Source organism: Desmodus rotundus, chromosome 7, assembly GCF_022682495.2.
Source record: "Desmodus rotundus isolate HL8 chromosome 7, HLdesRot8A.1, whole genome shotgun sequence".
NCBI classification, from domain to species: Eukaryota; Metazoa; Chordata; class Mammalia; order Chiroptera; family Phyllostomidae; genus Desmodus; species Desmodus rotundus.
In genome coordinates, this window is record NC_071393.1 from 28665383 (window position 1) to 28692456 (window position 27074).

General features: G+C 42.6%; 1 long non-coding RNA gene across 1 annotated transcript in view; it reads right to left on the minus strand.

The window, feature by feature from the left end:
- Positions 1-735: 735 nt before the first annotated feature.
- Positions 736-27074, minus strand: part of LOC123479448 (uncharacterized) — a 77547-nt gene continuing 51208 nt past the window's right edge. Inside the window, exon 4 of the long non-coding RNA XR_008427394.1 lies at positions 736-938. This is a non-coding gene — a long non-coding RNA (uncharacterized lncRNA). The remainder of the gene's footprint in view (positions 939-27074) is intronic.

A 27074-nucleotide genomic window follows, 5' to 3' on the forward strand; every position in this document is an offset into this window, starting at 1 on the left:
GTGCACCAGAGGGGCAGGCAGCAAAGAATATGCACAAAGAATACGTTAATGCAAGGGAAAGGGGAGAGAAGTAAGACCAGCTCCTTGCATCTGCAGGTCAGACCTACCTGGCTGGAAGTGGCTTTGCCTCTCCTGACTAGGAATTCCTGACTAGGGGAGGGCCTTGCCCCTGTGAGTCCATGCAGGGAGGAGGCCAGAAGCAATACTATCTTCTTGCTGAAATAAAACTGTCTGGGTTACATGGTGGGCATAAGGAAATCTCTTCCAGGCCACATGACTTCGCTGAGATGCGTGGCAGTGGGGCCACCCAGATTACAACTGAGTTGACTTGGCCGTTCCCCAGTCACCACATCTGGTTCAGTGCTGTCACCAGTCTCTCTCCTGATTTCATTCTCCTGGGCCTTGGTTCTGCTGATGTGTCTGCTAAACGGAGCAGTTAATTCAAGAGACCCCACTTCATTAGCATTTCTTTCCTCAAATCATTCTGCTGGCTGGGATTTTTATCTATTATGGCTGCATTCCTTTTGTTATTAGAATCACTATTATTAGCGTTAATCATACCACTAATAATGCTCTGTCTCGTAGCAGAAAGCATCACTGCTATCAACTCACTGAAAAGCCACCTTATCACAATGTTTCATGTCTCCAAACATCAAATCCTGGCAGGAAACCATTAAAAGAACAGAGAAAGGTTATTGTGTTACTCGTCACCCTCTGGACTTAATTTGTCAGGAAACAGCATTTATTGAGAGACTCTGAGGTACAGAGCAGTGTGACAAGGGCGGAGAATATTTAGGACTTGCTCCCAAGATCCTGTCTGGCTCCAGCGCGCTCCCATGCGGTTCCAACAGGAAAGTCAGGTCGCTTAGCAGTTGAGCAGCTGGTGAGGTGGAACTCTGCAAAGCCAAGCTGCCAACAGGTATTTCTCCACCAAAAAACTGAAAAGGAAAGAGCAAACAAACAAACAAACAAAAAGATATTCAGCCTTTCAAAAGAATGCCAACTTAGGTAACTAATATCCAGAGATCGGGAAGAAGTTTAGAGTGGAAAGAACTGTCTTGTATCACAGGAGCTTTGTGAAGGATAACAGGCACAAACATGAATCAAACAAAACTTTCAGAAAGTTCAGGTATGACCACAAAGTCCAGAGCCACTGGGATGGAAGAGGGTGGAGGAGGGTGGGTGGCAGGGGACCAGGGAGCATGGAATCTCTTTTGCAGAAGAAAACTAAACATGTGTTGGGCTCTGCTACAGTGAGCCGATAGTGGGGAGGGAAGCTCCATTTAGTAGCCTTAATTGCCACTTGAGTAAGTTCCCCATGTCACCCATCATTCCTTATTCTGTGGGAAGTTGTCAGTTCAAGTCTTCAATGGGCAGGTTTGTTATCAGCAAGTGGTTTACAGCCCCTGGGCTGTGCATTAATTAAACCGGCTTTGTGCAGAGCTGTATTCATTAGCACGCTGCTTCTTTAATCACTGCCTCTTCAGCCACCAGGACAATCTATAAATCTCCTCGAATATGAAATAATGAAGTGGAATGGTTCAATTTATTACAATGTAATAAGTCAGGATAATGTGGGGGTGGACAGGGCAGCACTAAAGCGCGTTTCCTGCCCAGAGCCTTCCCTCCTCATTACTGGAGACACCAGGACTGGCCACAGCAGACTGAACCCAGCTCAGTCACCATGTCACCTAAACACCCCATGCCCTTTGCGTTTCTCACCCAGACAAGCTTGGGCGTGAAGGAGGGGCTGGGTGGAGAGGTCCAGACACAGGCCCCAAGGGAACCGCAGGGCTGAGAGTCCACTCCACAGGTATGTGCCCTCATCCACATACCTGGAGATGGAGGAGGGCACCCACACCATTGTCTTATTACATTGTCCAGAGGACCTGTAAGGGACAGGGCAGGGACAACACCGCTTCATTCCATGGTGTCCTGAGGGGTGGCACATAGAAGTTCCTCACCCAAGGGTACACAGTGAGTAAGGAAGGGATCCCACCCCATCTCTCCTGCACAGAAGCCTCACCCCTGAGTGCACATGAGGATCACCTGCCAGGTTTCAAAACACAAGCAGCTGTCCTCCAGCCCCCACCCAGGTGAATTACAGCTGACTCTCAGGGGTGAGGCCTGAGCCTCAGCAATCCCTAAACGCTCCTGGGTTCATTCTGATGTGCAGCGTTGCTAAGTTCCATCTGCTCCATCCGGGAGGAACCACGGGAGTGCTAGTTAAAGACAGAACGCCCACACCTGTCCCCAGAGATTCTGACAGGTTATTTCGGGGGTGTGAAGCCCAAGAATCAGTATTTGTATTGAGTTCTTCAAAGGATTCTTATAAAAAGACATATTTGAAAAACACTGAGCTGCCTCTGAGAAAGTAAGCCCTTTCCACTCCACCCCTCCTCCTAAGTCAAGGATTCTCAACTCTTTTCCCCACGACAGCGCATTTGGTAGGTGCCAGTTGTGGACCCAACGCACTTCCACCAGGGGAGCCAGAAATCTCGAAGACTGTGCTAAGTATAATGAACTGTATGATTTTGTGACTTTCTGTATACTAACTATAAACCCTTCCTTATTTCACTCACTGATTCTTAAAAACCCCATGTCTCCAGAGCTCTGCCTTATGTGACACTGTAGCTTTTGAAGATGGGGTTTTCATGCTGCCCACTGGGATGCCCTGTGACCAGGCTGCCCACTGCTCCCCAACTCCCTCACCACTGGGATGCCCTGTGACAAAGTGCTGCCCGATGCTCCCCAGCTCTCTCATCACTGGGATGTCCTGTGACCAGTCATTAGGAGCATAACCTGCCTCTTAGATGAAACCACTGAGATGCTTCAGACTAGAGTCCTGCACCAAGTAGACTCAGAGGATATTCACATATTCATTCTCTTAAGAAGCTCTCCCACAACATCCAGGAACGAAGCCCCTGGTTTTATATTTCCATCCAGATACCCCCCAAAGCTAGCACAAATGAGAAGACGAAAGAGCTGATCCCCTGCAGTTGTCCACATGAAGACGTTTGCTGACCGCACTGCTGAGCAGTTTCACTCCGAGGCTCCCAGGCTGCCCAACAGCCGGCAGACGTCAGGCTCTTAACACTGGCTTTCCACGACCTCCTTTGGAAAGGGAAGGGGCACGTCTGCATTTCCACATCTAGGTATGGCCTACCCTGCATTTCCAGTCTAGGCCTGCCCCTTCCTTCTAGAAGGAGAAGGGAGAGGAGGGTCCCAGGGTTTAGCAGAATCCTCCACGGTGTGGGTGTAATCGGGTGGTGGGAAGAGAGCAGCCTCCTCTTAGAACTGGGCAACACAGTTCACAAGACTCCTTGATGATTTTTCCTGCCCTAGAGTAATCTCATGGAGTTGGTGAATGGGGACTGTGCACTCAGCTATAGTCCTTTGGGATCCAAATGCCTCTCCAGTCAGGAAAATGCCAGAAACTCACTCTATAGCAAACAGCATTGCTGCCTGCCAACAAGGACTATTAGCTCATTCCATATACTCTGCCTTTCTCTCCAGTCCCCACACCCCCTTTTTACTCTATAGCACTTAGTACCTGGTAACCTACTATCACATGTATGTATTTACTGTGGTTACTTATTTTTTACTATCTATCTCCTCCTGCTAGTGGATCATTCCCACAAGGGCAGGGGTCAGATGGCTTTGTTTACTGATGTATCCCCATCACTTTCCCTGTACCTGCACTCGGCAGGCACTTGGTAAGTACTTGGTGAGTGAAGGCCAGCACAGGAGAGCCTGAGATGGTGTGAATGTGATTTACTCATCCCCTTTTTTGTTCCCTGGGGACAGAGACACACGAGAGATGGGAAGCATGCGCACTTTTCATGACTGCCCATCCTAGATATGCAGAGGGCCTTAAACTGTCTTCAAAATCTACCAACAAACTAAGAAATCCAAGGTCAGCTGCAGCTGACTTCTAGGCTGGCCTCCTTCCACTCTCTGCAGGGGAGGTTCTGTCACTTCCATTGTATGTTGATTAAAGACACTGAGAAATCAGATCCTCCAATGAAATATTGGTTGTTCTTACTTAACCAGGTGACAAATAACATGCTTACTAAATTATAAATGATAAAATGTTGCAAAAAACTAATATCAATTTTAATACTTTAAAATGATTTATTAATCTGCTTTCACACTGTTTTCAGTGTTTTATTTCTCACGTTCCCATGACACACTGAGAACAGGAAGAAGAATTCGACTAGGTGAGTAAGCGAAACAGGGAAAATGGCTTGACGGAGGTGATGAGTGAGGTCAGAAAAAGCTAAATCAATAGAGAATCAAAAGACCAACCACTGCTCTGTGTCACAGAGAATTTGTAAATATTAATGAAGCTCTATTGCCATCTCCCCTTTCTAGAAGATGCCAGATCATGTATTTTATAAAGGCTTTTCTAACCAGTCTTCTCCTTCTTCTTCTTCTTCTTCTTAAAAAAAAGAGGATTTGGTTGATCCTTTTTATCAAGTACCCACCTCTAATACAGGCACAGAATAGTCAGTTCATTTTGTTGGATGGACAGAGGGAGAAAGGGAAGAACAGATGGAGATCTGAAAGAATAGATGGATGATGGAAGGAAGGTAGGAAGAATTGATTGATTTGCTGGTTTCCAGGGCTCTTTCCCTCACTCAGCCACACTATTCACCTGTGGCCCCTGCTCTCTAGCACAGGGACCAGGGCCATGCTCAGAAGGGTGTGAGGCCCAGAACAACCCATCTGGGTGTAGTGGTCAGCCACTTAAAAGGACACCTCACTCATGGCAGCTTTCATTGAAAGACAGGAATGTTGAAATGGAAGCTTAAAGATGTTCAGAAAAGGGGCATGGGCAGCCATCCAGCCCCAAGGTGGTGTTTCTAGTTGTTTCTCTATACAGAGAGGAGTGTGAAAGAGACCGAAATCTTGTAGGTGCTTAATACATGTTTGTTGAGTGAATTCACACTGCTGTAGGTACTCTCTCCAGAACTAAGAGAAGTGGAGGAAGTAAGGCATAGCCATTTAAGGGCACAGACTCTGGGAGCAGACAGCCTAGACCCACAGCCCCAGCACCCCCACTTCTTGACCAGACTACGTGACTTAGGCAAGGTAAAGAACTCCTTGTGCCTCAGTTTCTTCAGCTGTACAGTGGACTATAATGCTGGTCTCTCCTGCACAGGGAGGGTGTGAAGGTTGAATAGTTTAACAGATGCAGAGTGCTCAGGAGGATGCCCAGCACAGCCAGCCCCTATCAGGTTTGCTGCCAGCAGCCTCGCAGACATCGGTATGTATGGAGTCAGGCAGAGCTCCATTCAAATCCTGTTCAGCCGTCTCACCAGTTCTGCCCAAGACTCAGGGCAGCGAAGTTATCCAGGCTCACCATCTGGAAAATGGGAATAATTGCATCCATACCTCAAAGCAGTTAAGAAATACAAATGACAGATGTACACAAAATTCAGGTCTCGCATATTGTCAGTGCTCAAAAATAATACTAATACTAATTATTATTTATATTAATCATTGAAACTAATCACCATTAATATATTGGGTGGAAAATTCAGGTTTAAAAGCAGGTTGCCTCTTCGTATTCCATCCAAAGCCCCAGCTGCCACTGACTCACAGAACAAAGGGGACACCAAAGACCTGGCTTCCTGGGTCAAACAAAAGTTGGTCAGCTGGGGCTTATATTTCTCTTAATTAAACACAAGGGCTCTGTTTCTTCCATCTCCTGGTTCCAAAACATAACCAACTGAACACAAAATTTGGGTAAAATTCCTTTGGTCAAAGAAAAAAAAATAATAATAAGACAATTTAAACACACTGAGAAACAAGGGAAAGAGGCAGAGACAGGTGCAGGGACATGACAGGGACTAGAAAGAGGGAGGCACAAGCAGCAGGCAGGAACTACGCTGTGCCCAAGCAGTGCACTCAGCTTCGGTTTTGCTAGGAGACCTGCAGGTTTGAGGGTTTGCTTCCTGAATACAGGTGCAAATGGCATCACCATGAGCACAAAGCGAGCTGCCTGCTCACAAACCTATTAGGTGGTAAACAGCGATGTTCTGTAATTCCAGCTATTAAAAACAGCTTAAAGAGAAATCAAATCTCATTTAGTAGGGATTGCAGGGGTCTTCTTGGACTATTTTAAAGTTTCATATTTATCCAAGGAAACAGGCTCTAATTTATTCTTCAATGTTGGAAGCATTGCCATTTCCAAACTTATTAAACATCCATTTAAAGGGACAAGGAAGGCTTGTGAATCTTCCCCTCCAGACAGCCACAGGCCTGTGACTGATTTTCCAAGTCAAGGGAAACCACAGGGACAGGTGGAACATTTCCTGCGATTTGCATATGAAACAAGGTTATCACTGCTTTGCTCCCAGTGAAAGGAAGTGATCATAATTAGAGGGAAGGTCTGTACATATCCTCAGTTCATGAGGTCAAGTTCATACACCATCACAAAAGCAGATCATGCATTCGCTTGAGCATTTATGGCAGCATTTGGTGCGAGCACGCATCAGTCGTTTAGACAGTGGCCATGTGCTCTCTCAGGAACCCCCAAAACTCTCCAACCACAGTCACCAGTCTGAGGGCAGGAATGCTGAGTTCTTTTACAAGCCATCAATCTCGTTTCTATGGTAAATTTTAAGTATCAGCATTCAAAAAAGCCAGATAACATTTGCTTGCTTGATTATTAATATATGTCTGTTCAGCAGCTAAGAGTTATATAACCCTAACAACAAAAAGATGACATTGCATGTCAATCAGCTGGCAGATGAGACTAGGACCAGGTCTCCGTGCTCCAGAGCTCATGGTCCCACAACCAGATAAAGCCACTTGCCTTCTTTCCCTTAGAAGTAAAATTATTCATCTCAGAATCCTTTCAGCCTCGGACTTCTCAGATAAGTCCCTTGAACATGGGTAGGCAGTCTTTGGCCTAATAATCTTCTGAAACCAAACTTGTTTTATTAGATCCTTTCATGAATGCTGCTGTTTGATTCCTTCCAAAATTAGAGTATGTGCATCCATATTCTCAAGCTATTTGAGAAGTGTAATGCTGATGGGACCCTGGAAAGACAATGGGTCATTCTCTAGGCATGTGACGAACTCAATACACCAGAGAAAAAAGCCCCTAATCCCCTTTAATTACCATTCACTTCCTGTACACCTCCTTTTCATCATTGCTGATTACAGATATATCCATGTCTGAATAATATCTTTCCACTTTCTAATCAGACAACTACCACTTACTCTGATAACCTGAGACACTCTAAGTATGATTTTGCCTGCAGAATACTCAGTCTGCTGTTTGGTCTCTTTTTCTTTGTGGGGTAGGAGGTAGACAAATTACCATATGCCCTGAGGCAAAAAGCTGACTAGAACAACTCACTAAGAAGACACGGATTGCTTCAGCCTGTGCTACCTGCCCAAAGTTGAGGCTTAGAGGTTAGGTCTAAATACTGGATGCTCAAATGTCCCAGCTCCAAATGCTGCTGTGGAGGAGAAGGCTGCATACATGGGCCTCAAACTCCCAAGTGTCTCACCAACACTTCCAAGTCCCACCTACTCTAGGGGATCTATTGTCATAGCAGAAATTATTGTGTCTTAATTTTATAATCTCTACTGCCCTCTGTGATTTAAGTTGCTCCAATTTTATAGTTTCTAATATTCTTTTTAAAAGGTTCTATAGGAGTCCATCTAATTGGCATGTGAGAGACTCAAATGGATTCATATGGAACCTATGCAAAGGAAGAATGTTAGCATATCTAGTCTACACGGGAGGAAAGAGAGACCAGAAGGTGACTCTCTGGTATGGACATTGATGCCTGTACTACAGTGTGGGGTTATATTGAAGAGACAACACAGAGTCCTAGCACATGTCAGAGACTCGGGTTCTAGCCTTTTTTCCACTACCTTCAAGTCACCATGGGTGTAGAATCTAAATTTCCTATAGGTAGTGCAGGGTTCTCAACTTGACTGCAAATTGGAGTTGCGTGGGGAGCTTTGGAAAAACCGAGGTCTGGGCCTACCTTCAGTATCCTGATGTAATTGGTCTGGGTAGCGGGAATTCTTACCAGTTTCCCTAGTGATACTCCTCCAAAGCCTCGGTATCTCCACTGTAAAAGGAGAGTGATAATCTGTAACTCATAAAATTAGATTCTTATTAAGAAAATACATGGATAGTCTGTGTCTGAAAATAACTGTGGATGGAAATAATCTACACATTTGAAGTGCATCAAGAAAAATACAGAAATGTTTCAAAACCAAATTAGATCACCCCCCCCAAAATGGTTTTCTCCCTTAATAACTTTCCTGCAATGACTTAGGAGCCCTGGGAGGGCCTTAGATTCTGACCCAACATCAACCCACAGAGAAACTTTGAAAACTTTCCTCTAAGTTTCCTGGCAGAAAATTTGACGTAAAGACCAGTTGCCAGACATTGCTATATGAACGAGACTCTTTCCAGATTATATGCTTGCTCACTCACACTGTTGACTCAACTCTGTGCTGGGCATTCTGCTAGGTGACAGTGGGCAAAAAGATGGGCCTGCCTCTGCCCTCATGGAGTCCAAAGCCTGCTTACACAATCATCAATCAATGCTCCGGATAGCCAGTGTGGTTATCAGGCAATGGCCAACAAACTTTCGGAGGAGCTCAAAATGGACAGATGCTCAATCCCTAAAAAATGATGACTTTTTTTTTTTTTTACGGTTGAGGAGATATTTTGCCCAAGTCTTGAAGGAAGGGTATAAGTTTGTGAGAGATAGGATTGTGTGAAAAGGAAGAGTGTGCTCAGATACAAGTTAATCCAGTAGCAGGTGGAAAGAAAGTTACAGGCAGAAGGTGAGGAACTATGACTTCTCTGGTAAAGCATCTGGACTTAGTAGGCACATTTTGTCGGTAAGAAAATGGGAGCCCAGAGTGTTTAAGTAACACATTCAAGGCCAATGGGCAATGGAGAGTCAAGGTTCGATTTTTCCTTAGAAAGTGAATTCAATGAGCAGTTTAAAGGAAGGATTGCCCAGGTGTGCAGGAGCACAGAGAGAGAAGATAAGACTTGAACTAAGGTATTGGCAGCGATGGTGACGGAGATGGGTTGATAGAGACATTCCTGAGACTTAGGTGTGTGTGGCTGGTGGTTGTGGGAGAGAGGGGAGCTGGGCTGTTGCATAGGAACAGACAGCATCACTTCACTTGAGTCCAGCCTCTCTGCAGACCCACATTCTGCCGGCTGATGGTTTCTCACTTACTTGTTCTGCTTACCTACTATTGCTCCCTAATCTTAAAGATCTACGCAAGTTGGTAATTACTAGAAAATTTTCAATTAAATGTAAAAAAGAAAAAAACAAGTACATCTATTCTTTCTTGTGACTGCTCTATTGATTAAAATGAATGTCTGTGCTGGGTCCGCTGAACCATGAAAAGCAATCTGTCTTAGATGGGTAACAGATCGTTAGGAAATCATTGGGTTGAAGGAAAGAGTCGAGAAAAATCTTGCACAGACCCATGTGTGGGAGTGTCGGTGTGTCTATCTGCAGCTACATAGCTGTGTGTGGATATGTGCATTTCTATATATAGAGGACATATGCCACACTCTTCAATCAGCAATCACGAGCCAAAGGCACAGGCAGGATTCCTGACAGAGTCACACCAGCCACGACTTAGCAGACTCCAAGCCGTACTGCAGGGTACAGGCAGCAGGGACAGGGGAGTGAGGGGCTATTCATGTAATAAATTCAAATAAATTCAGCTCTCAAGCAACCCCTGTCTGACGTGTGAGTTTGACAGAACCTACAACATGTACTTTAAGACCATTCTCTGGGAAATTTGGAAAAACAAGTGGCATTAATATGTATGCCTCTAATTTCATCAAAATGTTAGTTTATGAGAGCTATTCTACAAATAAGAAACCCTTCGCTTAAGAAAAATAGAAGAAAAATGAGAAATTACTCTTTGTCAGCTACCACTCTCCACCCACGTCTGCCCCAATAAGATATTGCCAATTCTGCAAGCTACAAATTAGAGTTTTAAACAAAAGCAACCCATCTTTAGAAGATTCAGAAGCAAAGTGTTTGCCCTTTATAAAATCCCCTTGACCAGGACAAGCACGGGAGGAAACTGGGGAGCAAAGGTCTTTCACTAAGACAGACAAGAAAAAGTAAAGGGTCAATGGCACTCCTCCCCTGCTAAGACAGCTCACTCTGTCACCCATTCATTAGCCAAATTATTCCAATTAGCACTGGCTTTTTCCCTGTGACTTTTTATTAATGGCCCCCGACACTCCCCTTTTCAGTGACTTCATCAGTGTGATCTGTCTGTTCTCCATCCCCAACCTTATCCCTTCCCCAACTCACCCCCTTCCTCTCCCACCAAATACAGGAGTCCTGGTTTCAGGAGACTCTTTTGGTTCATTCGTTTGCTGGAGCAATGGATCCTTACTGGACCTTCAGTGACATCATCTCAGACCACAAGGAGGGAGACCAAGGGTGGGAACAGGCTTATTTTTCCATAGGCAACAGGCTCTTACCTGAACAGAATACCCTTCTGCCTCTCAGATCAAGTCTACGGGCTTGACACTGATTTGAAAGACTACTTGAGTCAGGTCCCATGATGGGATTCGTGTCTTGTCTGCTTGCTGGCCGTGCAGCCTTGAACACATTACTTAACCTCTGTAGGCTTCAGTTTTCTCATCTGTAAATGGTCATAATAAATGCTGTCAACATTACTTGCAAACTGATTTATCCTTTGACAAAGTTGAAGATTTTCTGAAAATCTGGAAGCAGTTTTTGACTTGTTTAGCATCTGAGAGCTGGGAGCTGGGTGTCTTTCCATCTCCTCAGAAGAATGTGGTGAGGCCAACATGAATAAACCATGGAACATTCTTAGAACAGTGCCTGGCACTGAGCGAACATCGCACTCACTCCCTTTGTTCTGACGCTGAGAAGCAACGATAAAGTACTGCATTTCCTCACAAAGAGTAAGAAATACCATGACAGCACCTATGTTCTTAAATATTGAGTCATGAACATGTGACAGAAATATGAGGATTGGGGGGAAAGACCTCCCTAAAAAGTCTTGAGGAGAAAAGTGGACGATACTCCGAATGGAACTGGAAGGAGATGGGGGCCAAATGACCCTCTGCAGCTTCCTTTCAACCAAGGTCCCATGTGTGGCCTATTTCAGATGGACACTCGGCTGGTGCTGGAATTGGAGAAATGAGTTCGGACACAGCCCCTGTCATGGACAAGCAGGCCATGAGGCCGTCCAAACTCCAGCCATCCCTGGCCTACAACTGGCATTCGCTATTTAATGAGTGAGAGAATAGATCTGAGGATGAATGCATCAGTAACAAAACTATAAAAATAATAAATACAAATCACTTGCATAGGAAACACTTTTAAGAAAAACTCTGCTAACATGAAAGTCCATTAACCTTTTGAGCTCAATTACCATATTTTTCAGACTATCGACACACTTCCCCCCCCAAATTTGGGAGGAAATGGGGGTGCATGTTATAGTCCAAATGTAGCTTACCTGGCTCGCTGGGGGGGGAGGGGGAACAGCAGTGGAGCGGGGTTTCTTTTCCTATTTTCCTCCTCTAAAACCTAGGTGTGTCTTATGGTCCAGTATGTCTTATAATCCAAAAAATACGGTAACCTTTTATTTTAATACATATAAATAATTATTTAATGCTTGTTAGTATGAGGCCCATAGAAGACACAACAAATACACAGCATTTCCTAATGCAGGTAGAATATTCTGGATTCCAGAAAGTTTTAATGCATCTCAGACTGGAGAGTGATTTATTCCATTTCTGGTTTTTGCCTCCTTTTTTTTGTAAAGTTGTTTTTTCTGTCTTTTTTTTTTAATTACAGTAGACACACAATATTACAGTATTTCAGGTGTACAACACAGTAATTAGACATTTATACATCTCATGAAGTGATCGCCCCCATCAGTCTAGTGCCCGTCTGACTCCATGCACGGTTATCGCAATATTACTGACTCTATCCCCGTGCTGTACTTTACATCCCTGTGCCTGGTTTTGTATCTGGCAATTTGTACATCATAATCCCTTCCAGGTTAGGGTTTTCTAATAGGTAAAATTTGATTTGAAAACTAGTGACCTCTCGTAATTACATTCCTAGAATGTATAACAAAAACCTAAAGTCTGTGAAAACAGGTTAAATGATATGCGCATAAAGGGTTAATCCGCTGTCTCTTTTAATTTGCTCTTCCTGATCAACATGTTCCATGCTCCCCCTTAAATAGCTGCCAGTAGCACCTGCAAATTGATTTACTCCTTGATGGAGTTAAAGACTTTATGAAAATCTGGAAACAGTTTTTGAAACCCTGCTGTTGTTGTTTGGATCTGAGGCATGTGAGTTGTTTTTCCCACTATTTTTTATCTTAGTATTCTAGCATCTGCATAAATTTTGGAAACAGCTCACCTTTCTTTAGATACATGAATACAGAAAATGCTACAGAAGTTGCTTATGCTCTCAGTTTGGATGAAGCTTTATCATAATGAAGCTCAGTGAAATTCCCAAAAACCACTGGTAGAGAGGACTGTCTTGGATATTCCACTTGTAGAAAAGTGGCTCTATGCCAAAAATAAAGTTGCATCAACCTCAGTGCAAGAGAAATCAAAGTCTATGCTTGCAGAGGCCAACGAATCTTTCTGTAACACAGAGGCTTGCTTGTTGCATGCAAAGCAGTCTTTTAAAAAAATGTTTTATTTATTTATTTTTAGAGAGGGGGGAGGGAGGAAGACAAAGAGGGAGAGAAACATTAATGTGTGAGAGAAACATCAACTGGTTGCCTCTTGCACGCACCCAACTGGGGACCTGGACCACAATCCAGGATGTGTCCTGACTGGGAATCAAACCAGTGATCTTTCAGTTCATGGGTAGCCAATGCTCAATCCAGCCAGAGCTAAAACACTTTTGCTAAATGGCCTTTAATGGGGGTTTAGTGAGGCTATTTCCTAAACTCCTTGATTATTAATTCCTAGTTCGTGTGTGTGTGTTGATCCCAGGTGCCCAGAACTGAGTTAATCATATGCCTTATTTATGGGTGCATTACACCAGTGGGTCATGGACGGTCTCATTTGTGTGTTCATCTTCAGTCCTATTCTTCTGTCTCCCACAGGCAATCATCTGAATATCACTGAGATACATAGATGATAAACAGAAAGAGAGAGAGGTTTGCACACATATACATACTCCTATACATATATGTATATATATAGGTTTTATTTATTTATTTTTAGAGAGACAGGGGAAGGGAGGGAGAGAGAGAGGGAGAGACACATCAATGTGAGGTCACCTCCCACATAGCCCCCACTGGGGACCCGGCCTGCAACCCAGGTATGTGCCCCGACTGGGAACCGAACCAGCAACCCTTTGGCTCCCAGCCCACGCTCAACCCACTGAGCTACACCAGGCAAGGCTGAGTACTGTAGTTTTAAGATTCAGCCATACTGTACTGGGTAGAGCCTTTCTGTTATGTCTAAATGGGTCATTGTCATTCACAATATGATTCCATCATGCTTTATGTATCTATTCCTCTGGTGACATACTTTCAGTTTGCCTCCCTCCTCTACCATGAATGATGCTATAATGAGCGTCCTCGTACATGTGCTCAGATTGGCCTGGAAAAACTTCTCTGAGACGTATACCCAGGAGGGAACGGCTTGGCTTCGGGGTATATGTATATTTAATTTAAGCAAGTGCTGCCAGATTGCTGTTCAAAACGGAGCCTCAGTCGATGCACCCTCCACGGGCGTTCCTGCACCCCATCCCCACACTCATGCTACTCAGCCTTGTATTGACAACTCCACGAAAAGTTTAATTTTCACTTCTTCCTTTCAGATGATTTACAACCTCTCTTCACATGTTTGTTTGGCCTCACTTTCCTTTCACCCCGTTCATACCCCACTTTTCTGTTGGAGGCCTGATACTCTTGTTGAGGTGCAAGCATTTCTGGGTATTAACCTCCAGCCGGTTCGCGGCCACATGTGCCTACACCACCTCTCAGTCTGTTGTTGTGGACTGTGTCTGTGCGATCCTTTGCTGAGCAGCAATCCTTACTCTAATCCACTTTTGCCTTTATGTACTTTTATGCACTTTATATACTTCTGGTGTTTTTAAAGTACTTCCCAGCCTCGGGTCACAACGATTTCTTACTGTTACTTTCTACTGACGTCAGGGCTTTTTGCCTTTCACACACAGGATTTTAGTTAACCTGACGTCCGCTGACAGTTCCAACTAGGAGTCTGGTTTAACTTTTTACAGTGTCTCCATTTCGTAGTCCCGTTTTCCCCGCCACATTAGTCCAAGAGACAGTCTCTTCCTACCTGCTTTTTAGTACCACCTGTAAAATATGGGTCTATTTTTGGGATCTCTGTTTCACTCCAATGGCTTATTTGTCTATTCTCATACAAGTGCCCACATTCTTTAATTATATGGCATTATGGCACATCTTACTACATGAGAGAGCAATACTTTTCTTTTACAAAGTTCACTTAGCTATACATGTACTTTTAAAAAATATTTTATATAAATGTTGAAATAAGTTTATTGAGTTTTTTTTAAATCCAGCAAACAGTTTGATTGAAAAAGTATTTAATGTATAGATCAATTTGGGAATATTGCCATATTTGTTAAAATAAATTATCACATTAACAGTATGAAATGATTCACCATATGTTTGGATTGTATCTCTATATCCATGAATAGATTTTTATATTTTTCCAAAAATATATAGTATATTCTTTGCTAATTAGTATGTATTTTACCTTTTTTCCAGTTGGTCACTATTAGTTTTCAGAAATGTGTTTGATCTTTTAAAGTTAATCCTGTGTCTGAAAACTTGGCTGACCTCTATGTTTAGTTATAATGGTTTAATTCTGTTGGTTTTTCTTTAATTATGATGGTATTACCTGCAAATGACAGTTCTAAATTTTGCAGTTATTTTACCTTTGATTTATTATTCGCGTTGATTCATTTTCTGAAATCATTTTAAAACACCTGTTTTAATTTGGATTGCTTTGGGGTCAGTTTAACTCCCCAACTGAGTGGTTCCCAGAGACTGGCACGGTGTGTTTTCCCTTGGGGACATCTCAACATTCCCATTCACTTTGGGGGGTCCTGTAAAGTTTCCAGCAATTTGACAAAAACACCTACCCCAGTGTGTGAATGGAAAAATAAAAGCAGTTTTAAAGAGGTATGGAATGAATACTGAAACCCTCCTTTCCAAATCAAACAGTAGAAATGAATGTAGATGTGCAGTTACAATTATTTCCCGAATGGTATGAGGATTAACTGACATAATCTGCATTGTCCAGATGTAGGTAAATAACTACATAATAGACACATGCTGTTTCTTCAATGTGCCACATCCTCTTCTGCCCATTTTTTGTACATTATTTCACCTAACGGACCTTTGGGGTGGGTACTGTTATTTCCCCATTTTACTGATGAGAAAACTAAAGCAGGAAGAGGTCAAATACTTTGCCAAAGGTCACACAGCTAGTCAGAACCAGCGCCAGGATTCTGGCCGAAGCAGTCTGGCCCCACGTCCCACTCCCAGCCCCAGGCTCCAGCCTCTGCGTCTCAGGGCGTGCTGCCATCCCCAGAAGGAGAGGGCTGGCATCGCTGTCAGCAGCTGATGGTCCGCTTCACCTCATCACCTTTCTCACAGTGCTATTTTAGAGTCCTTTTGGCACAGCTTAATAAAATAGAAGATGCTCCTTCACTGTCATTACTTTGGTCTTCGCCTCTTTTCCTCCCTGCAGCCCAGCTGGCAGACCCTCAGAACGAAAATAGAAAGAAAGTTCGACCACAGAACAAGGGAGGAAAGAAAGGAAAGGCAGGTCTCCTCAGGCTGCAGCTTTCCATCAGACGCAGCCATGAAGCTGCCTGTCCACAGAGAGAAGGGCACAGCAGCGCAAGGGAAAGATCTGGGTAAGAAAAACAACATTCTAGCTTCTCTGATTGGGCTTCCTAAGAGAAACACTGTCTTTTGTTTCGAGTACTGAGAATACCCAGATCAGACACATCTATGTTGAAATGTGAATACCCCTCCTCTCCAACACCGCCCCCAAATCCAAATATAAAACACAAAAACTAACATTCTGGTTTAGAGATAATCTGGTTACAGATATACTTGGTTCTTTCTGTTTAGAGATGGCTAGGTAATAGTCGAGTTGTAATGAGGTATATGTAATGGGATAAGAATAAGCTGGAAGTTTACAACTAAATTTGGTTCTGACTTGGACGTGTCGGTGTTAAAGGCTACTCTAAAGGAAGAGGCTAAATCAGTGTGACTACTGGCTTGCTGAAGGGATGTGAAAACACACCAGTCTCAGGTTAGAGTGTGGCATGGGCATTTCTTCAGATGCAAAATGCCCTCCTCACTGGTGGGGGCGGGGGGTCCTTCCCCCAAGAATCAATGAGTCCAGGCTTCCATGGAGTCCTCAGACACCAGAGCTTCAGTTTTCAAACTGTTACTGCACTCACCTCTGCCGGAAATAAGTCACCCCAGCAAACTCTAATGGGGGCCATCTTGTGATGCATAAAATTGATTTATGCGTACAATCAAATTGTATTTCCCTGGATAATTTATGCTCAACAGTTTAACATAATTATTTGTGTCATAATTTTAGCATTTCTGCCTTCCTGACAATCAGCTCTGGAACACAAACACACACATACACAAAACAAAAAACACACTATCCTTCAGAGACAGAAATTTTTTTAAAAAAAATCGATGTTATAGCAGCCTCTTTTGTATTTTGTTGTGACAAGGCTGCATTTAAATAGTCTAGGAAGTCAAAACAACAGGGAAATATCAATACATATGAAGTTAATCAAGGGGCTCTGCTCTGCCATCCTTGTCTACACTGGAATTATGCTTCCACAGTAAGTTCACCTCGTTATTGGCATCTTGTCACTTCTGCACAAATATTTGCAGTCTTCAGCAGTCATCCAAAGTGAAGGATGGCTAGAGGCTTCCAGACATCTTCTTTGCATCTGTATATGATTTTGTCACAACTGTTTCAAGACAATCACTCCCCAGGCAAGCTCTGACTCACTTGTTAGAATTCACAATCTTAGAACGTCTTTTATCCAGCAAAGGCTTTTCTGAGTGTCCCCCAATGGCATTGCATAGAAACTCCATCCTCTGTTGCTCTGCACAAACCTCTTTGAAAAGAAAACTTAATAAAAGATACATTAACCCAAATAAATGCACGGTGTACTGGCCCCATCAAATCCTGGGTTTGCCACACAAGACTTTGAAACAAGTGTCTGATTAAGGCAGGAGGAGTTAGAACAATGAGACAAGCATACCAAGTGGAGGGAACAAATATACTTGACCTTTTAAATGAACACTCAGTTGCTATTCATTCATGCCAGCATGTTCCATTCTTTCTCTCCAAAAAGGTAATTGGAAGAGACACTCCAGTGGTCTCATTAAGCACACAAAGTACTCACTTTATTATATATGAAGATGACTCTGCTGTCTCATGAATACTCGAAGCTGTACCCCGAGCAATGCCAAGTGAGTGTCCAGCCATTCCCACTCTCTTGCATCCCCAGCTCCTGGACACCCAGCACCCTCACCTGCCACAGGTCCAAAGGGGGAGTTCTAGTCATGCAAATAAAAAGAGCTCCGGGTCCATGGCGACAATGCTGATGCTTCAGACAGGCTGCATAATGTGCAGGCCTGTATGAGAAATGACAATGTTGGGTCCCTGGTTCTCAATTAATAAGAATTTGGAGTCAGCAGCAGCCGAGCATCACACCCACCACGGGAACCTTCCGAGAGCCAGGCCTTGGGAGATCACACAGGTCTCAGGCCAAGGAAGCCAGCCTGCTGCTACTTTAGTCTTTTACTTGGAGATACTCAGAGGGGAGGGGACTCTGCCACCGTACCAGAGAGGACTCAAATGGGTGACTGTCAACAGAGAACCCTCACGCAAGCCAAGAGGCTCACTCCAGGAGAGCTTCCTGTGCCACCTAGAAGGGCAATCCAAATCCCCACCCCCTCTTGCTGGGGGGGAAAGAGCTCCAACAGGAGCTGGCCTGTGAGAAGGAGATGAATGCCTTTAAATTCCTAAGTGCCTAGACTCTCTAAAATTTCCTCTTTTTTAGACAAAAACAGTGTCGGATTCCTGGGAAGACATAGGAATTGACACCCTGTCTTCCCATGTCCTCTCACTGCATTTACTTTCCAGAAGAAAAAAAGGCATCCATGCTGATTTCTAAAGCAGTCCTATGAAACTATCCAAACTTATGTAATCTTCATATAAATACAAATTTTAGAACAGCCGGCTCTTGGCAACAATTACCCTTTAAAATGATTCAAAATGAGAAAAGTGTATTTACATTTGTCTAAATCCCAGAACACATGTGAGCCAATCCTATGAGGGCGATTTTTGGCTAAGTTTTTTTGTTATTACCAAATACATAAGAGAACCAAATTTAAGCCTTTCCTATTGACCTTTCCTCCCAACAATTTAAAGCCGCCATACCCAGCCTAGGGAATATAGGCAATAATGTTGTGATGACTATGTGTGATGTCAGCTGGTACTAGACTTATCAGAGGGGACATTGTGTTAAATTGTATACGCGTCTAATTCCTATGTAATACACCTGAAACTAATAGAATGTTGAATGTCAACTGTAATTGAAAAATATTTTTAAAAAGAAAAAGAAATTTTAAAATAAAGTTGCCATATCATGGGGTGGTAGGAATTCTCATCTTTGTGAAAAATTCATCTTCGACTTTTCCACGGACTATGTGTAGCAGAAGCTCACTCTAAAGAACTTGTTATAATTAGAGTAAAAATATTGCCTACAGATTGATTTCTATTAATTGATTCTATAACAAAACTCTAAAACTCCACATCAACCAAAGTTTTAAAATATTTCTATGTTATTTTGATATATATATATATATATATATATACACACACACACACACACACACACACACACACACATATATTCCTTCAATAATTCTTTATTGAGTTTCTATTGGCCTTAACAGCCCTGAATACTTTTAGGTATATAGGATATAGAAAAGTAAATATTAGACAACTGTAATGTACACTCACAGTACTTACAACCTAATAAAGGAGTGAACATAGAGGTAACTGACTACAATATGGGGTTTTATAAAAACAGAAATGAATGCCATCAGAGGACCATAGATTTGGTGTTGTGGGAGTTTAGACAGGAAGCTAATACATCCCCATGGAAAGATCTTCAGAGATTTCACATGGGAAAACTACTATCGTATTTTTTGGACTATAAGATGCTCTGGACCATAAGACGTACCTAGGTTTTAGAGGAGGAAAATAGAGAAAAAAAATCCCACTCCACGGCCACCCCCGCCCCCTGCCAGCAAGCCAGGTAAGCTACATTTGGACTATAAAATTCACCCCCATTTTCCTCCCAAATTTAGGGGGGAGAGGTGCATCTTACAGTCTGAAAAATATAGTAATTAAATTATTTCTTAAACTATGAATAAGAATGTGGAACAGTTATGGAAGCAGGACTTCTAAAAAAATGAAACAGCATCAGCTAAATCATAACCATAAAGACTACCTAGTAACCCTCTAGGTAGTTACCATCTGGTCTACCTGTTTCACTTCTCTGTAATTTTCCAGAGAAATCTGCACTCACCAAATCCCCTTCTCCTTTTCTTAACTTTCAGTAATTTGGCTTATGTTTCCACCGTCAACTGAATATATTCTCAAAAAAATGTCCCTTGGGAGCTCCCAAATGTCAAATGTCATGGGCATCTTAAAATCTTAATTTTATTGGGTCCCTTTGCTGAGTGTGATATAACTAATCGTCCCTTCCCTCTTGCAGCTTCCATGACACCACATTCTCTGGATCCCCTTGTACCTTGGATGGTTCCTTCTCTGGCCCCTTCGTGGGCTTGTCTTCTTCCATCTGCTCTGCAACGGCTGCCATTTCACAGGGTTCTGTCCTCCACCCACTTTTTTTCTCATTCCACATGCTCCCTGAGTAATGACAGCCTCTGTCGTGGTTTCCATTACAACGTAGTGCCAATGACTCCCAAAGCTCTGTTTCCAGCCCTGGCCTCGTCCCCTGAGCTTTGGACTCATACATCAAAGCTCCACTCCAGTATACCACAGGAAACCAAAACTCAACATGCTGAAAATAAAAATCATTCTTTTTTTCCTAAAATCTTACCTCCTTTTGTATTTTTTTGCTTCAACTGGAGTTTACTGATTTTACTATATATTTCTCAAATATGTCCCCTCTTTCCTGTCATTCCTACCAAGCTCCTAGCTCAGTACCTTATCAGCCTTGCCTAGAGCACTTTCAAAGCTTCCAATTCCAGCCTTGCCCCCTAAAATCGTCATCTAAACATCTGCCAGAAAGAATCTAGCATAGTTACACACACATGTATGCATGCACACACGCACTCACACACACACACCTTGAAGTCTTTGTCACCAATACATGTCTTGGGAATAAGATCCAAGTTCCTTAAGATGAAATATAAGGGCCTTTATGATCTGTGCATTGTAGAAGAGAGGAGAGGTTATGAAACAGCCACTTGACACCTAATGATGAACACATAAAACGTTCCTGGATAGCACCAATGGCCCAAATGAAGGGAAAAAACACGGTTTTTACAGAAGCATTTGCCTGGCTAAATGTGTTCAGCATTACACAAAGGATAAGTATAGGAGCAGAGAAGGCAGACATGAGGATTGATTTAGAATCTGTGTAGTGGAATAACAGTGTTTAGGATATTTTCTAGAGAGCCATTGAAATTTAAAGAAATAGTCCATGGGGTCCAGGTTAATAGGGAGTAGGAAGCAGGGAGACAAACATGTTGGCAGGAAAAATATAGTGGAAATAAAAGACTGGCAGTTTCAAAGAAATTTAAGAGTAATGGAGTAAAGATCACAGCAAAGGGAAATTATACTCAGGAAGTAGCATGCTCACAGGTAAATTGTGAAGATGGAGCTGTTCTAGGTAAACACATGATTCTGGCTGGGTGCTGCTCAAGGGTATGGCTGATGCAAAGTCATAGTGAGGAACACTGGAATTTGAAGGAGCTGTGGGCCTCTCAAGCTAGATAGTAGGGTACAAAATTCATCATTGTATTTATCACTTTGGATTATAAATGTCTATTTATACATCTGTCCTTACTAAACAAAGAGATACTGGGGGTCTAGAGCATATATTTTTTTCTCAAGTTTATATCCCCAAGGATCTGGCTCAGTGCCTGGGACACAGTAATGCTTAGCAAAGTATTTAACGAATGATGAAGTGAAAAACTCTGGGATGTATCCAAGGACCGATATGAGCTGGCTGGTTCAGATGCACAAAAATAAATAGTGAGGGGTAACACTGGGGCAGGTAACAAGTGCCCTGAAGTAGCAGGCTCCCATATTGTATATATTTGGTCTTCGTCCTCATTTCTGGCACAGAACTCCCAAAATCCTTGGACTTTGAATTTTGTTAATGAGGTGACTTTTGGAAAGCACCTAGAGATGGGGTGATTTCCAGGGGAACTTTCAGTTTTACCCTCTGATCTCTGGAGAGGGTGAGGGGCTGCAGGTTGAATCAGTCCAATAGCAAATGATTAACCAATCATGCTTATAAAATAAACACTCCATGAAAACTCCAAAAGGATGAGGTTTGGTGTGTCTCTAGGTTGGTGAGCCAGATAACTCCACATACCACCATGCCAGACCCAAACTCCATGAGGATAGGACCTCCTTTGTTCTGTATATCATCTCATGTATTTCACTTGGCTGTTGATTTGCATCCTTTAATAGCCTTTGTAATATGTTGATCATGCAGTGAGTAAACTGGTTTCCTGAGTTCTGTGAGCCATTCTAGCAAATTATTTGAACCCAAAGAGGGGGTTGTGGGAACCTCTGATTTATAGTCATTTAGTCAGAAGGACAAGTAAAACCTAAACTTGAAAATGGCATTTAAAGTAAAGGGCAGTCTTATGGGACTGAGCTCTTAACCTGCAGGGTCTGACGCTGTCTCTGGGTAGGTAATATCAGAATTGAGTGGAATTATAAGACATCCAATTGATGTTGGAGAACTGCTCGGAGCTCTGGGGAAGCCAGCCCCTGCATACATATTGGAATTGGGTGCAGAATTGTTACGGGCCAAGGAAATTTGACTTCCATTTTGTAGCCAGTCACTGCAAGTCACTTTAAGTTTGGGGCTTCGAAGAAATGGAATGTTATCAGCACCATATTCACAACTATGATTAATATTTATGACTCTAAAGGATGGCACAATGCTACCTTCTGAATCATCAGAGAAGGATTATGTGGGGTGCACCATCACAGTTCTGTCCCGCTAAGTATATTGCATTCTATTGTCATTCTTGAGAACTGGTAATCTACCCTTTCTATTCAGATGATGGCAAGTCATCAAATGGTTATTGAAGACCTTCTATGTACTAAGCCTTAGGCTAGGCACTTTCACAAATGCTATTTTACTCCAGTCAGAAGATCAATTGGATAAACCAGATTTCCAAACTATGTTAAACAATGAACATAATATTTACATGTCATAAGATCTCTGGGACCCAAAGACCTCAGCGCCACATGCAGGATTATGCAGAGTGTATAGTCTTTGTGTTTTTTTTTAGTGAAATTTCTTATATTCAAAACCTTAGGGTATATAACATGGGGGAACAGGAATTCATCTTCCATGAAATGGAGAAAATGAGACTCAGGAAGATCTAGCAATGTATCAAGTCCACGAAGAAAGACGATGACAAAGTCAAAGGTGGAACTGGCTGTAGCTCAGGCGTGGTGGCCTACTGGCTCTACGGTGTAGATGTGAACGCTTCCAGCTCTGGAACGAGATGTCTGCACAACAGACAAGCGGAAAACTGGCCACTCAGCGAAACACAGTGGAAGGGAAGCAGGCTGCCCGGTGAGTCCCATCACTTATTACCACGCTGGTCCTAAATTTTCACACCTAATTAATCAAGTTTGCTCTGTAATCACCTTTGTACGTGTGCTGTTGGTGAATTTTACAGCTGCAGTTTTAATGAGCTGCTGTTTCTTTTGACATTTGGAAATCTAATCTAGAAAACTGACTTGTAAAGACCTTTCATTTTATATGTTTAGCCATGTAGCTTTCCGGGGTCCTTGGAGCAAACAAGGGGCGTCCCCACTTCCCATGCAGCTGATGTCCATGCCAGCACATGGCAGGCCAGTTCCCATGGAGTCACTGGACAGATGTGGCTAGCAGCCCAGAGAGCTAATGAGAATTAATAAGTGATTGAAAACACCTAGAAAATAAATGGAAATTTGCAACTTCACTTAGGAGAAGATTATATTTGAAAACCCAAATGCTCCTGTAAAATACTAAATATTTGGGAAAACAGAAAGTTGGGTGGATAGAGAAAATATATTCACTACAAATGGGAACAACTATCAAATTATAGAAATATGTTAGCTACCGAGAGAAAAAACAGCATGAGAAGCAACATTTCTGCTTACAAGGAATGCTAATTAATATTCTATAGCCTATGTAATTCTGGTAATTACTTTTCTAAAATTGAGGTGTTTTGCTGAGAAAAGAGATCCTAGAGGAAATACATATGTCAAAATACATTCTTTCAGAGCGCATGATGCATATGCACGAGACTAAATTGGCCTTTGCATTCCCATCGCAACCCCCACAGGAGCCCTGGGATTCAAAACGGGCACCACTTGCTCCATCAAGCTGTTCACTCTCAAGGATCTGTGGTTCTCAAACTGGAGGATGCCACATGGAAAAAGGGCATCGCTGATGAATTTTGCCACTCCACCCCACTGTACTGAATGAGGTTAATAAACAGTTTCTTTGGAATCTCGTGGTATTCATAAATGGGTCTTGTCACATGGCTCTCCCCAGCAAGTGGAATGATTTGATATTTCCTGGATTATACCCCTTCTCCTCTTTTATCTTGAACTATTTACCCATCAAATTAACTAGTGCCTATTTTCACAGCCACCTTTGCTTGTTTTGTTCTTTGTGGTCTTCCTCAGTTCATCAATAAGTACAAATTTCAGAGCTATAAAACGAATCAGTTTTGATTGCTAGGAGACAAAAATGGAAGCTGAGGATCAGGCTAATACCATTTCAAGCTCCGAGCTCATAAGTATTCCAAGGTGCAAGGCAACTTTACAAATATTCTGAAAACACACTGAGTCAAAGACCAGGCTCTTTGATGGATAGTATTTCATCCAAAACGGCATCACCACACACACATCCATCGCAAATGCATGAATTGTCTTTGGAAGGGAACGCATGGAACTAATAATAGTGCCTGCCTCCACGGAGAGGAACAGACTTGGTAGATGACGGGAAGATTAAGATTTACTTGGCATTCTACATATCCTTTTGTCCCTTTTAAATTTTGTTACATGCACATATATGGCTTGTCAAAAATAAAAACCTATTTTTAAATGCCAGTTCTCTCACCAATAGCTAAGCCGTCTAGTTCTCAGTCCCAGGTCTGAGATTGAGGAAAGCTATCATTTGCTGGAAATGCCCACAATCCATTTTCATATTTCACACTGTTCACACTCTGGACCATCTCCATTCCTAAGGTTCTCTTTAGGGAAACCTTGGAGAGTATCCAGGCCATGGATCTCAAATATCGGATCAAGAAATGGCTCAGAGAAATACAAATGATCTTTCTAGGGTCCCCTTGCTTTCTAAAGACATGGTTAAACTTAAAATAGTAAAGACGTAGGGTGTGTTATGCTAAATGAAATAAGTCAGAGAAAGACAAATACATTATGATTTCACTTATTATAAAATCTAGAAAGCAAAACAGATGATCAAAAAACAGAAACAAACAGGTACAGAGAACAAACTGATGGTTGCCAGATGAGATAAGGGTTGGGAGACTGGGTTCCAAAGGTGAAGGGATTAAGAAGTACAAACCGTCAGTTATAAAAATAGTCATGGGGATGTAAGTACAGCACAGGGAATATAGTCAATAATATGGTAATAATTATATGTGGTGGCAGACGGGTACTGGACTTCTTGGGGTGACTACCTCAGAAGGTATGTAAATGTCTAATCACTATGTTGTACACCTGAAACTAATAAAATATTGCATGTCAACTGTAATTGAAAAATAAATGTAAAAAATAAAAATAAATACAAGTATATTTTATAAGAAGACATCTCATGTGTTTCTAAGTTTCCTTACCCAAAATAAGGCAATCACAAAGAGTTGGTCTGAAAACATTTCTTCCAGGTTAAGTCTTCCACATCTACTAGAAGGGAATTGATTCTTTTTTTTCCTCCAGCCCCCTCCAGCCCACTGCCACCACCACCATGCTCCATCAATCATCTTACCATTCCTAGCAACTCCCTTCCCAGCACAATTAAGGGGCCAAAATTAAACATTCTGTTGGTCTGGGGCTCACCAGGCCCGTCTGTCCCAGAAGGAACTCATCTCCCCCGAGGAGTGCCATGGAGAACCCAGAGCAGGTGTGCCTCATGGAGCCGGTGGCGGCCACCGCTGTGTGCAGTGATCCACGGGGGTTTTCAAGCCTCCCCAACAGCCCATGAATTTTATAAACTAACCTCATTGTAACCAAACCATAACAATGCGAGTTTAACATTCATCAACAAAGGCCTAGTGTCATCTAATGTAGCTTAACCTCATCTACGGTCTCTCCACTGTCACCCAAGCCAAGGGCCTGGAAGGGAAAGCCATCCATCGGGAAAGCACCTGGCCCTGGCTCTCAGACCCAGATGTGGACAGGGAGCATCCTGGCCTGTCAACAGCCCCATGCATATGACATAAGGAAGGCTCTCTTCCTGGACCAGAAACAGGGTGGAGAAAATTACCATCAGTACAGAATCTGTCCAGGCTTTGCCTTCTCTAGTCTTGGGATTGCAGAAGCCTCCTAGCTGGTCCTCAAGCCTCTCTTCCCTCCGTTCTGACCGTATCACTCTCCAGATTTGAAAATCCCACTCTGGTTAGCTTTCTTCAAGATAAATTCCACACTCCTTCTCATGGCACATGGTGTCTTCTGTAATCAGGATGCCTACTGATCAGCTTGGCCAACTCCAAATCCCAACATCCATCAGCCACAGTGGACTTCAGGCCTTTTCTGTTGGGCCCACGGCCTGGGCTGTCACGGCTCCACTCCACTGCTGCCTTAGCCATCCTGCTGCCCTCAGTGTCCCAATATACCGTTGCTTTATCACCGCACAGCCATGTATCCAACTAAGTCCCATTCATCTCATGACATTTAAATCAAATGTCACCTCCCCAGGAAGTCTCTTATGATTTCAATACCCATATCTGGTACTTCCTACCTTACATTGAAGTATTGGTTTTGTGTCTTCTTCTTCCTAAACAATGCATTCTTTGATGACATAGCCTTATTCTGCCTAGAATTTCAAGAACCCAGCATGGTCCCTGCTAAGTAACTGGCACTAAATAATTATTCACTGAAATTGAGTGTGATGGTTAATAGTTCTAGAGTCAGATTGCTTATGTACAATCATCATTTCTTCCACTTACTGAGCACCCTTGGGCAAGTTGCTTAACATCTGAGCCTCAGTTTCCTCATCTCTAAAACAGTGAAAAGGGGCTTCCAGTCAAGATGACAGCGTAGGTAGACATGGCTCACCTCTTTGCACAGCCACACCAAAATTATAACTAAAATGTAGAACAACCATCACTTAGAAATGTCAGAAATCAAGTTGAATTAAAGCCTGACAACTACAGAACTGTACTTGAATAACAATAAAAAAATTTAAAAAAGAAAGAAAAACACACAAAAATAAATAAATAAATAAATTTAAAAATTAAGTTTAAATGTTAAGAAAGTAACAGTAAATATTTACTAATATTTTATCTTATTAGATTAAATATGATCACTAAAATAATATAAATAAATAAATAAAAATAAAAAGAAAGAAACCACATCCATCGAGACTGGTAGGAGGGGCAGAGATGTGGAATGGGCTGGTCCCTCACACCTGTGTGGTGGATAAAAATTTGGGAGGGCTATCTTGGGAGCAAGGGGCCCAAGCCCCACACCA